Source organism: Hermetia illucens, chromosome 1, assembly GCF_905115235.1.
Source record: "Hermetia illucens chromosome 1, iHerIll2.2.curated.20191125, whole genome shotgun sequence".
Lineage (NCBI taxonomy): Eukaryota > Metazoa > Arthropoda > Insecta > Diptera > Stratiomyidae > Hermetia > Hermetia illucens.
Window position 1 is genome coordinate 143,895,684 of NC_051849.1, and position 12,850 is coordinate 143,908,533.

Consider the following 12,850-nt stretch of genomic DNA (forward strand, 5'->3'; position numbering starts at 1 on the left):
CAGGATTTGATAGATTTCGTCATTATGTAGGCTACGGAATCGTCCATCTCATATAGGGGGCCAAAAATTCTTCGGAGGATTCTTCTCTCTCCCTTAGGACTCCCATGTTTTTTTAGTCTTCCTTAATTTGTTTGCATTGGGAGGCTATTAAATTTAAAGTTTAAGAAGTTTAGAGATATATTTCTGTGATCAAATAATCATTTTGCAGTAATATGTTAAACATTTCTCATTTAGTTCAACAGTAACATAAAACTCATATATGGTATGTAGATGCACTTATAGTTTATTTCTCAATCTCCTATACGAAGTAATATAATATAACGATTTTTTTTATTTAATATTGCTTAATAATAATATTTAACCCGTTAAAAATGTAACTTTACAAAAAAAGTAAAAAATCATTTCTTGCTAGTTCTACAATCCTTTGAATTACCGGCATGAAATTTTTAAAGAGATACTTTTTGCATAGTTTTTTTATGTTTCTTGAAAGAATGAATTATAGGTATATTTACACGATATTAATGTCCAACTAAACTGAACCACATCTGAAAATCAAGTTTTAATTGTTTGTTACGGCAGAATCAAACAACATCACTTACTCTTGTATGTTAAGGATTAGAGGAGTTCTTTTTCGGTATCCGTGTGCTATCTTTGCATTTTCCATGTTCTTCTTTGAAGAACAAAAGATCGGCGTTGTTTCCGATACTAAATCCTAGCTCTATTAGCTTTTTATTGAGAGGTGAAATAACGAACATGGGCTAGGTGCCTTCGGAGCTTGGAAATGTAGTTATGCATACATGAAGAGAATATACCTCTCCCCAGCGTATAGCCTTAAAGTGTGACCTATTTGCAGCCATTTCCGTTCACCAATCAACACATCTACCATTAGCTTGCCGTACGCCAACTTGGCACCTCGTAGACACTTTTTAGCTCTTTTTGCTGCTCCCTATTGATCGCATGGACAGAACATTGGCACGGAAGAACCTCAACTTTATATTGGTGTTGAGATATTAACATTTCCAAACTTTAGACGAAACAGTATCTTACTGGATCGACACCCTCGGTGTTCTGCCCTTTGATTCAACGGTTTAAATATTTTTACGTCCTCTTTGCTTGTATGGGGAATTTCCTGGAACTGAATGTGAAGTGATGCCAGTTACTGCAGGAATTAACACATATAACGCTTTTCTCATATGAACTACGGTGGGATACAGACAGACGGATGTGTATGTCCGGATAGCTGAGTGGTTAGAGCAAAAGGTTGTCTACGGAAGGTCGCGCTGCAAATCTCATTGGTGGCAGTGGGATTTGTATCGTAATTTAACGTCGAATGCCAGTCGACTCAGCGGTGAATGAGTACCTGAGTTAAATGAGGGTAATAATCTGGGGCGAACGCAATACTGACCGCATTGCCTCCTACAGTGTACTGTAGTGTACCGTTAGGACCTTGAATGAAGTGCTCTAACATAATTCAGGGCCCTGATCCAATATGGATTGTTGTGTCAACGATTATTATTATAGACAGACGGATAGTTCGACGAAAAGACGTCAAAGCGATTTATATAAATTTGTTTTTCAAGTTTCTTTCAATTGATAGAGTTGAATCCCTGTAATTCGTATGGCCAAGGGACGAAATATCCGGATTACCAATTATCAGAAGTACAAAAAAAAAAAAGAAAATTGACTCTAAGGATCGGCAAATTTGTACGAATTAGATGAAAATACGAATGATCAATGTACGGGTTATCGAGATTCCACGGTATTGACTGAAACTGCCAACATGATTAACGAAAATTTTGGCTGAGTTTCAGTTACCAAAAGTAGATGTTGCACATTTGCAATTTATACTGTAGCATTTCCGTATAAAAGGAGGCGATCAATCTTTAGAAGTGATTAATACACGGATTTTATGAATGTGTGGATGATTATGGCTGATTAATCCTACCCTTTTTGAATCTCCGCGCAGAGTTTGAAATAGATGCACCAAATGCATTGTTAGGTCTGTGTTAGCATAGGTAGGAATTATATGAAATGTGAGCTGATACAGTTTGCCTTGTCTTGAAAATTGATCCTCTTTCACTTCCTTTTCATGCAAGCTCAACTGAAAAATAATAAAATAAATATTTTTTTGAGTTTGACCTAGAAAATTTCAGAAGGACGGGAGCCTTATAGAATGTGGTGGGTTAGCTGGTGTGTGGCTCATGCATTAGAACGAGTTTACTTATAATTTTCAGAGTCTACCCGCTGGCTTTTCACGATTTATCAATATAAATGGATGTCAAATCCATATTGTTGAGTGCCACGACTGCACTGCAAAATTATATATGTGATTTTTAGATATGAAATGGAAGGGTTAAGATTCTCTCGGGTTGAGTTTTTGGACCTCGAAATTAGACGACGACTTCGTTTAAGTTACAAGATTGACAAAATGTTGGACCCCAGGACGTCTAATTAGGAAATGAGACTGCCCTCTACTAGATTGCCACCAGCACTGCGAAGCAACTACTGTCTTGAAAGCATTAGTGATTCTGTGAGACTCAGCAGGATTCCATTGAAACAATATAGAAACCCATCCCTCCTTGAAAAGTCGGATGGACGAAGTATTTTAATGAGACTCTGGAGGTATTAGTTCAGACGCATTTTCCCCCAAGTGAGGACGACTTTGGGCTGGAATCCCGTTTTGGAGTTATGCAATTTCCGTTGCCCAAAAATATCAGATCACTTTTCTGCAAAGAAAGAATCAGGGGGGGTTGAGAAAGTTTTTAGTTCATTAATTGTAAATGAAAATGTAACCTGAGAAAGTTTATAACAGTTATATTGGTGACTCCGTCATCGAACGACTGGGGAATATGTACAATTTTCCGCTAAAGGTCGTTTGTGAGTGAATTATCGAACGTGGCAACAGTTGGTATTGGCACTTCATATGGTATTCGAACCGTTCCATCTAGCAATTTCCCACACATTTCGCAATCGCTCACTCAACCAGCACACGGTCTAGATTCGCCTCCCGAAAAGGGTGAGGAGTAATACGTCGTTAGGATCCTTGGCAAGTACCGGGAAGATATTTTGCCCAAGAATAGAGAAAGAAAAGAAGAACTTCCTAAGCAGGTTTTGGGTTTTGTCACTTTACAATGCAATATCTAGTGGAACCCTGGTGGCGATTACAGTCATCTAAATGTCTAGGAATGACTTTGGACTGGGACTTTTTGATGCTGGTAATGCTGGCTAGTATTGTACTGAAGTGTTGCAAATGCAAATTCTTACAATCGCAGGTAAAATTCCTCAGTCACCTTCATTCAACCGAACTCAGTTACAGTGCAGGCGATTTCGAGCTTCTCGGCTCTGAAAAAAATTATAGATCTGAAAAGGTCCTTGGGCGTGTTAAACTTCTACCATTGCATTGTTTTTTACCCGACATCACCAATCGATTTTTAAAGCCTACTTGTCCAGGCCGAAACTCACGTCTTGCGCGCACGATCACCAAGCACGTTCCTTTTATTCCCTCAGAACAATGCACCCATAGCCATATCAACAGCCGAACTAAATCTGCCAGCCGTTGAGGAAATTGTAAATCTTCTGCAAACCCCCGTTAAGTTCAACCTAGAGATGATATAGGGATCATACTGGAAAATTTCGTAGGAATCTTACTAGAGCTATAGAATGGCTCCCGTTGCGTGAGAATATTGCACTTTAAGGAATAAAATGTCGGGATTATCTTGAAGTGTGTAGTCGGACATACTAAAGGTATTACGAGCGATGTACATATAAATGGAACTTCAACTGGTGTTCTTTAAGGTCGACGTATCCACGAATATCTAGAATTTACCACAGTGTCGTCCAGCCTGTCGTTGTGATTGTTGGCCAACCAAAAAAAAAAGACAATGAACGGCGCCTCGCGACAATGGAGATTAAGATATTTCGTTTGGACCAGTGACGTTACATGTCCTGATCATATTCGGGATGAGGATATCCACGACCGATATGGAGTTACACCATTCGTGGAAAAATTGCAAAAGAAGCGGCTTCGATGGTATAGTTATGTTATTTGCGCTAACGAAAATTCACTTACCAATATTGCTCTAAACATTGAAGTCGAAGGGAAGCGACCAAAGGCCGGCCGAAACAATGGTGGCTTAATATGCTGGATGAGGGTTTGAAAGCCTCTCGATTGCATCTAGATCAAGCGTTTAACGACTCGCCGACCCGGATTCTGAACGGCCCAAAGGTTCTTTAGCTATATCTCAGGTGACCAAATATTTTTACATGCGGTAGGATAGGCGTTTTACCTTTTTTCAAGGTACACTAACCCCATATTTTCGATACTACCGACGGGAGACACCGTGAAACTGCAGTGACCATTTTAGAATTTTGTGAGAACCATGTACATATGTATGTATTCAGATATTATACTGGTAAGAATTCAAGTAAATGTTCGTTTTATCACTTCGCCGTCGAGAGGTTTATGTTACTAGATGTTGACTCAACCGTTTGCTTAGTTTCATTTTAGATTCAAATTGAAAATACAAATTTCAAATTATTGGTAATAAGCTGTTGACCTTATTCATTCACAGAGCTCTTGGTTCGCTGATTTTTTATTGCTGGCTTATTACGGTTAAAGCTTCTAACTTGCTCCTCACCAATTATTATCATGCGATCACCAATGGAAACTATCAACCAGTTAACCAGTTTAAGCTACTTAAATGCACGTTACTATGGGTATGTCTCAGTTTCAAATAATTACCTGAATCGGCGAAACTACTTGAGATTTTATGTTCATTGGGATTTCAGAGATCACTAGCTGCTACAGAAAATTTTAGTGGCCACGAACAAGGTTTTCTCAATGATTCAGTGGAAGAAAAGTATCTCAGCTCCGACATCATAGTTCACTGACACCATAATCAATCTAAGATGGGGAGCAAGTTGAGAGCATTTCATATGAAGGAAACTTTTTAAGCATTATCTTGAAAAGTTGCTTGTGACCAAAGTATCTCTTTGAACTCTATATAAGGCAGCGAAATATCTAAAATATTTGTGGCTCTGCAGATCTCAATACCACTTACAAGGCGATAAAACTGCATAACTGTTAAATAACTACACAAAGTTACCTCAGACATGTCAGCTCTAATTGTTGATATGGAATTATACAAACATACATAGGTGTTCTGACTTATCTAAGGTAGCAGCCTGGTGCAAATTATATAAATACTTTTGATAAATATACCGAAATAACTATGTTCCAAGTGAGTGAACTTCGCGTAATCTAGTCTAGACTAGTTTAGTTAGCAGGAATAAGAGAATTGGCCATCAATAGAACCTTTCAATGTTCTCCTTGAAATGGATGTTCAGAAAACATTATGTTTGCTTGTGCGTTTTATATTATCCGCATGCGCATAAGAAAATTCATAAGGTATGTTCGTATGTATTAGTCGACCTATATATAATGCATACCTATTAGACTTTATCGAATGTGTAGTATTGTATCGGGCAAAAATTAGTGAGCTCCATGCTGGTAATCCATGGAGCCACAGTCTCATTTTTTTCTAGACAAGTGAAAGACTCTCCTAATTCGAACTATTCAGGTTAGAATTATGGTGATGGTGATAATTGTCCGTTCGATTCCTTCTAAACGTGGGGTAATGTATTGATTAAAATTTGTGTCCTATGCAACGAGATTGTGAAGTTTACTTTTGAATTTGAATCGTTTCAAAGTGAAGTAAGGACTGATGTATTACCTTTAGTGGGAAGGAAAGGAGTGAACTGATTTTAAAGTGACAAATTTCTACACCAACGAATCGTGTGTCGTGGATTTGCCCATGTTTTCTCTCCCCCATCTCAATGTCTACATGAAAACCATATACCCACCTCCTCTTGCTTGACTCACTTTTGGAAAGTACATTTTATTGGGCCTCACATACATCTCCCCTCTATCAGCAGCCACAATTCACACTGTGTTTCCACTTTTGAGTTACATTATTATGTGACTTAGTTTAACCACCGTAACTTCCCTTCGTGTTGCTACATTCCTAGCATGAGAAATAGCCAATGGGATCATCCGTTGGTCACGTTGGCATCCTCACAAAAGCAACCCCATCTAGGAAGGCGTGATAGATCAGAAAGCGAGGCTAAAGCTAAGATACGAACGATAAACCGGTATTATTGACGAATTATTGCAACTTGTAAGTATGCGGATTTAAGTTGTCTATTGACTAATTGGCTTATTTTTGAGTTTTGTAAGGGGAGGGGGAGGATTTACTATGGATTAAACTTGTGACTGGTTGGGAAGAATGAATGTGAGGAAATGATTAATGTTGTAGTTGAGGTTTCACTACTGCTATTCTGTTAAAGGAAAGTCGCACCGCGTCCTTGAAGAACTATTGCTTTTCACAACTACTTTACTGTTTTAGACACCGTTCACTACTTCTATACTAACGGTGTCTAAAACACATGAAGATGGGAGGAATGGAGTGTAACTCTCCAAGCGGTAAGGCAAGCCTTTGAATCCACGGGTGGCTTTGAGAAATCAGGTCGCGGTGGAGGCACGGATTTTGGACGCCTCACGAGATTCATGTTCCCACACAGAGAAATCTTTGAAATACATGCTCTTCACTTCAGGGGAAAACCTGTTCCCAAGGTCTACGACGGAGTAATCGGAAACGATAGAATAGCAACTCCCGTAATGAGAAGAACCGGAAAAATAACTATGGGTGGCCTAATTCTTCCAGAACACGGGAGAGAAAAGCTCGGCAGAAGGAAATTTCAACGGATGGTGACTACAGGAAAAGCAGAAGAAAAAGAAGCTAGGCAGGTGATGTGAACCCAATTGGTATAATTCCGAAATGTGGAAACAGATCCATACTATTCGGACACCGTCAATCTGGGAAGACTCCTAGCCGACGGCAATGGAAAGTACTACGAAAAAGGTTGCACCACCAAATGTGACGTTATCTAGAGAAATCGGAAGTAAAAACCGGAATTTGGGCGAAAGGTGAGGACAAGCTAGTAATCCCGGTGGGATCCACACTGGAGGTAGCAGGCTTTTCAGTTAGCTGCGGTTTTCACATTGGACTACACTTATGTCTGCAAACATGAAGATTATTGAAATGAACCTATACGCATAGCACGCCAAAACCTTTTCCTGTCGACTGGCAGCAAGGCTGGCAAAGTTGCATTACTGTCCTTATATATTTCTAGTACAATTTCATTTTAAAATCTATCTTATTCGATGAGAGATCTTCCAGACCGAGAACATGCATCCTGATGTCAAATTTGTTAGAGCTATGCTGAGACGATTCTGCCTTCGGTACCTTACAATACCAGGTCAATGGCAGAGGAGAAACATCATAGTTGCTTCTGCTTACTTACCCTATGATTCTTTGTCTCCTCCTCCGACACAAGAACTAAGGGATCTGGTAGTTTGTGCAGAATCAAATGGACTTGAACTCGTAACGGATTGTAATGCGAAAACTCTTGTGATTTTCTCACGAATGAAGGCTGGTTAAACTTACGGAACAAACACCGTAAAATATTCTAAGCGAGAAGGAATGAAGGAGAAAGGCAGACTTCCAGTCTGGGCAGAGTCCTAAAAAATAATGAGTTGGGCAAGTTGACTGTCTTAGAAAACCGGATAGAACTTGGAAATACATCACCCGGGAGAATAGTTAAAGAAGTTGGAGGGAGAGATTTGGCGGTTTTTGCAAACCTTTCAGCTTGAAAGTGTTGCGAGGGGAATTGTGACACTGCGAGAGCGGTTGTTACTAATGAAAAGGTGATAGCTGCTATACTATCCTTTGGATACTTCAAAGAACTTAATATGACTGGCATCTATCCAGCGATGCTAGAGGAGAGTATAGGCCACTTAAAGAAACTTTGAAGAAATATTTTCCGTGGATGTTCTGCTCTGGGCTACGTGCCTACATCTTGGCACAAAGTTAAAGTCGTCTTTATACCGAAGCCTGGAAAAGTGACTTTTCAAATCCAAAGAACTTTAGACAAATCAGCTTAACGCCATTTTCGTTGAGTCACATTCGCGAGAAGACGCTAAGGTCGTATCCACCGAAAGAAAACCCACATGCTTTCCAGCATGGAAAGTTTTCACTCTTTGGTTTCAAAGATAGAGGACGCCACTCTGAAAGATGAGTACGCGATGCGTTTGTTCGTGGCCATGATCAGAGAGTATTGTGTTGATGAAACTTTAATTAGGTGTTCCTATGCTATGCTAACGCGGTGATTGCTGTGTTCGTAAGTGAGGATTGATCGCTACCTAATAACGTAAGCGGCTAAAGGCTGTCCCAAGAAGGTGTGCTTTAGACACTTCATGGTATATTTTGATCAGGCCACTTCTATGTGAACTGCAAAATCTACCAATGCACGCTCAAGCTTATGCAGATGACGTTCTGCTAGTTATTGGCCGAGATCTCGGAAGGGTGTGTATAACGCGCCCTTGATTTGATTGACAGTTGGTGCCTCAGGCGTGGATTTTCGGAAAATCAAAATAAAGCCCCAATTTACCAAAAGGAGGAAACTGAATTGTCTTTGCCTTTTCGACATGAAGGGTACGACCCTTCAACTCGTTGGAGAAGTGAAATATCTGTGACTTATTCTAGACAAGAAGCTTCTTTGGAACAAACATGTAGAGGTAAAGATGAAACTAGCTCCCACAGCTTATGGGCTATATAGGCAGACCTTTGGGTCGACATGAGAACTTAGGCATCAGATGTGGATATATGTTGCTATCATTAGGCAAATCTTCGCTTATTCATTCGTCATGTGAAATAAAAGAATTTCACCGAAAGCTGGGTGTACTGCAAAGAACAATGTGTCTAGGTATTACCGGTGCCATGAGCTCAAAAACAGAACAGGGTTCTGGAACAAGGGTCTACCTGTCGAATAAAAACGAGAAATGTATTTTCCTTTGGGACAATATGTAACGATCTTTCAGGCTGAAGTGTATGCGATCCTAATGGCAGCCACCAAATGAACTCTGTTTTCAGATTCAATACGGTGGAACTACACTGGATACCCGTTCATTGTTATATAGCGGGAAGTGAAATCTGAGATGGTTTAGTAAAACAGGGTTCAATTTCCCCCAGGCCCAGGTCGAAAACAGTAATTGGGGCGTCGGTAACATTGGCTAATGTTGGTATCAAAAACTGAGAATGAGCTTATAATGACAGGTGGCAGATCCTTAATGCTGCTTAACACACTAAACTTTTTCAGTCAGAACCAACCAAATATTCTGCAAAGTTCAGCCTGTCGAGAAGTATTGGGGGCATTCTGAATTACCATAATGACCATGACCCCCTTAATACATGTCAGAATGGGGATTCCTCAAGATGATACGTGCCCATCCGGTATGAGGAAGCAGGACTATCCCCGCATATACACGCATCAGACATCAGATTTTTGATGGTAATGCGGTCCAACTTGACTCTGGGAACCGATAAATTTGTACCAATTAGCCGCAAATACGAATATTCGATGTACGATTTATCCGCAATCCACTGTGTATTAATGGAAATTTTCATCCGACGAAATATTGCACCCTAAGCTCATTGCAAGTGAGAATAGATTTCAGGTTGTATAATTGATAAGCTTGTAGATATAAGCTTGATCTTCCTTCGACATAATTTCGTGCACCCTTTGGAGTCTACACAGTTGTTCCAAATGTGGAACTATCATGTTCAGATGATCTAATAAATTCAAATCACCTCATACGTAGTTTCTACGTTTCATTACTTTCCAGTGCCTTATAATTTTTTTGCATAATGTTGGTAAATTGTTGTAGGAGGTTCATTCTTTTTTTGAGAATTGAAGTTTATATAACAGATTAAATGAGCTAAAAGATTTCGCTCATAGCTGAACGCTGACTTGTTGTTTCATGATTGTTTTCGGGAATCTCGGATCTTCACAAAGGGGAGATAATGTGATTTACTGTATCATTAATTATCTTGATTGTATGCAACTTCGCCGCTAAAAGTTTTTTCTTCGACCTTTCACTACCTTACTTTCATCAATGTTAAATTATTTTGTGTAAAACAAGATCTTATTGAAATCGCTTCAATGTCTGTTTGCCCGTCTTTGTTTATGGGGAAGGATATGTACCATAGATTCCTGTTTGCTGAAACCTCCAACATTTTCTCCACCCTTGGGACTTGCGTTCTCGAATTGCTTGACGGGCTGTGTTCAATCGTTGACTACTCTTCCTAGTCACATTAGTTCTAGCTATTTGGGGATATTATTTCCGGTAATTTCCTTTGTACGTCTCCCTATAGCTCTGCTTTTACCATCGCAACTCCCGCACTCTACGTTTTATCCGATTCTAACAAGCAGTTTACTACAGTTTTCATCATAAACGGAACGCTGCTATAAAGGTTTCTTCTAAAGGTAAAGATAATCTAAAATTATAGTTCGGGGTTTGCATGCATGCATCCAAATGGGGCTTATTATGGATGTGTACATCCAATGAATTCGTTGTGGTGAAAGTCCCCAGATCTCACCTATCGTATGTCTTACAGAACCAGACCAATTTATAGGATTTCTGGTATTGTTCCTGAATATGGTGCATCCACCTTAGCTTGGATTCGAGGTGTACTCCCCAACAGAAATCGTCGCGAATGAGTCATAACTTTCGGCACCTTCGATATCAATGAATGCGTATTGTGTATGTGTATTTTTTTTCGGACATCGATCTCTCAGTTTTTGTCATGAGCTCATGGAGTGCTGGATCCGAAGATTTGCCTTTGTAGTAGGCATGGTAGCTACAGTGAAGTGGCCACTTAGGAATGTATGTATCCCTTCTACTACTACCTTTCCAGTCTATTTAATCGAAAATAAGTTAGACTGATCGATCGAAAACTTTTTGCGTGCGCGTAAACCCTCTTACTGGTTTGGGAATAAATATTACCTTCAATTATTTGGAATATAAGCGTGTTATAGGATTGCGGGATATGTATTCCGAACATGTAGGCCCAAAGCATCTATTCCCTCTATTGTTAGAGCACGAATGATGCCACCCTGATTCGGACCTTTCGGCCCTGAGATGGGGTGCCCAAAACCTCATCTGCCTGGGAAATGTACTTAAAGCAAATAGTTTGCTTTTTTCATCGCTTTCTTTACACCTTCCTTCAGTAAACGTAGAAAACTTAGCTTCTGGCTAGGTTGTTTGGCAGAAATCCGTAATGATGATTGTTTGGTAGAGCTTATGCTTTTGATAGAGTCTTCTGAGCCTCTTTGTACCAATTCCAACCAGGTAACTTGACTTTAGAACTCAGCTGAGGAGTACTCCCGTCGTTCTGTACTGTTTTGCCAAATCCGAGTGGCGTATTGAGGAATTACTCGGTAAACCAATTCTGTCCCAATCGAAATGGAGTGATTGGAGGTGGAGTCATTACGAAATCAATGCGCTTGCGATCCGAGAGTGTGATATCGTTTGATACATTCCACTCTCAAAACCGCAATATCAAAGGGTGCCATCGTGATGTCGATGAACTCTCGCCTCACCAGGTGGAAGAAAAGGGGATTCATTACCCAAATTGGGGATCTGCAGATCGGTTTCTACCAGATGGTCTAATAGTCAAGATCCTCTCGTATTGCATATATAGTGGGCGCTTAAGCCCGAAACTTCTTTTATGAAGAATATAAATGTCCTGTAGCTATTAATTCTATTTTGGTTGTAAATGAAGGTTTAGCCGTTGCCGACTTTTTCCTAACTTTTGCGTCGAAGCATTGGGATCGTCAAAGGACCGCTGTCGCTTTAGTTTGCCCTGTACCTCAGACCCTCCTTTTGCCTCAACCCTGGCACAACTTTTGGTTTTCAGTTTGCTCAGAGGTGGTTGACTCGGAAACGGTTTGTCCGAATTTAGTTCTCTACCCGAGGACAGACAAGACTTTAATCTTAGCAGGTGGTACCGTCTATAGCTCGCGGACAGGAGTGTTGACACAAGGGACCTACTTTGGCTTTTCCGTTAAAGACTGGGTGACAGTTGGATTGGTTCCTACTTCAATAAGTGGAGAATCTAACAAAACTCAGGTTCTCCATCGATGAGCTCAGGTTTGGATCGCCACTATTCAAATTTAGCTCTGTCATCTATTGGCAGTAATTTTGGATAGAGTGAGACCCTTATAAATGAAAATAAAGATTTTGGCACACCTACGTCATATTGTAAAATAAAAGGATTTTGCCGATAAATTTCATTCATTTTCGGTTTTAAACAAATTTTGATATATTGCACCTATCCGAACAAATCTTGTCAGTGATAATCAGCTCATCCGAACTGCCAAATATAATAAACAAGTCGGGAAACCGGAAGCTTGACGCTTCAGGTATAAAAGGTTTTGTGTTTCCCTATGTGAGGAGCATGACGTAGTTCTCCATTGGTTTATAGCATTGACCCGAGATATTGAAATCGCTCAGTTCTGGGCAGGTTACTGCCATTGACAGAATTGAGCGATTTAAATATCTCGAGGGGCGGGTTACTGCCATTGCCAGAACGATTTAAATATCTTGAGTCAATGCTATCAGCCAATGGGGAATTGCGCAATGAAATTGTTTCACGCATTAATGCAACCTGGATAAAGTGGCATTCCGCAACTGGTGTTCTTTGTGATCGACGTATCAGCGCACGTCCAAAATCTAAAATTTACTGCAATGTCGTCCGTCTGCCGCTCTCTATAGTTCTGAGTGTTGGCCGATTATAAAGGACAATGAACGGCGTTTTGCTGTAATGGGGACGAAGATGTTGCATTACACTGGTTGCGTGACACGTTTTGATCACGTCTGAAATGAGCATATCTACGATCGACATGGGTTTCCACCGATCGTGGAAAAACTGCGATGGTGTGATCACGTAAT

At 40.1% G+C, this 12,850-nt stretch overlaps 1 protein-coding gene across 1 annotated transcript in view; it reads left to right on the plus strand.

Moving 5' to 3' along the window:
• LOC119655429 (ATP-binding cassette sub-family G member 1) overlaps positions 1 to 12,850 on the plus strand; it is a 133,061-nt gene that overhangs the window by 7,920 nt on the left and 112,291 nt on the right. The window lies entirely within an intron of this gene.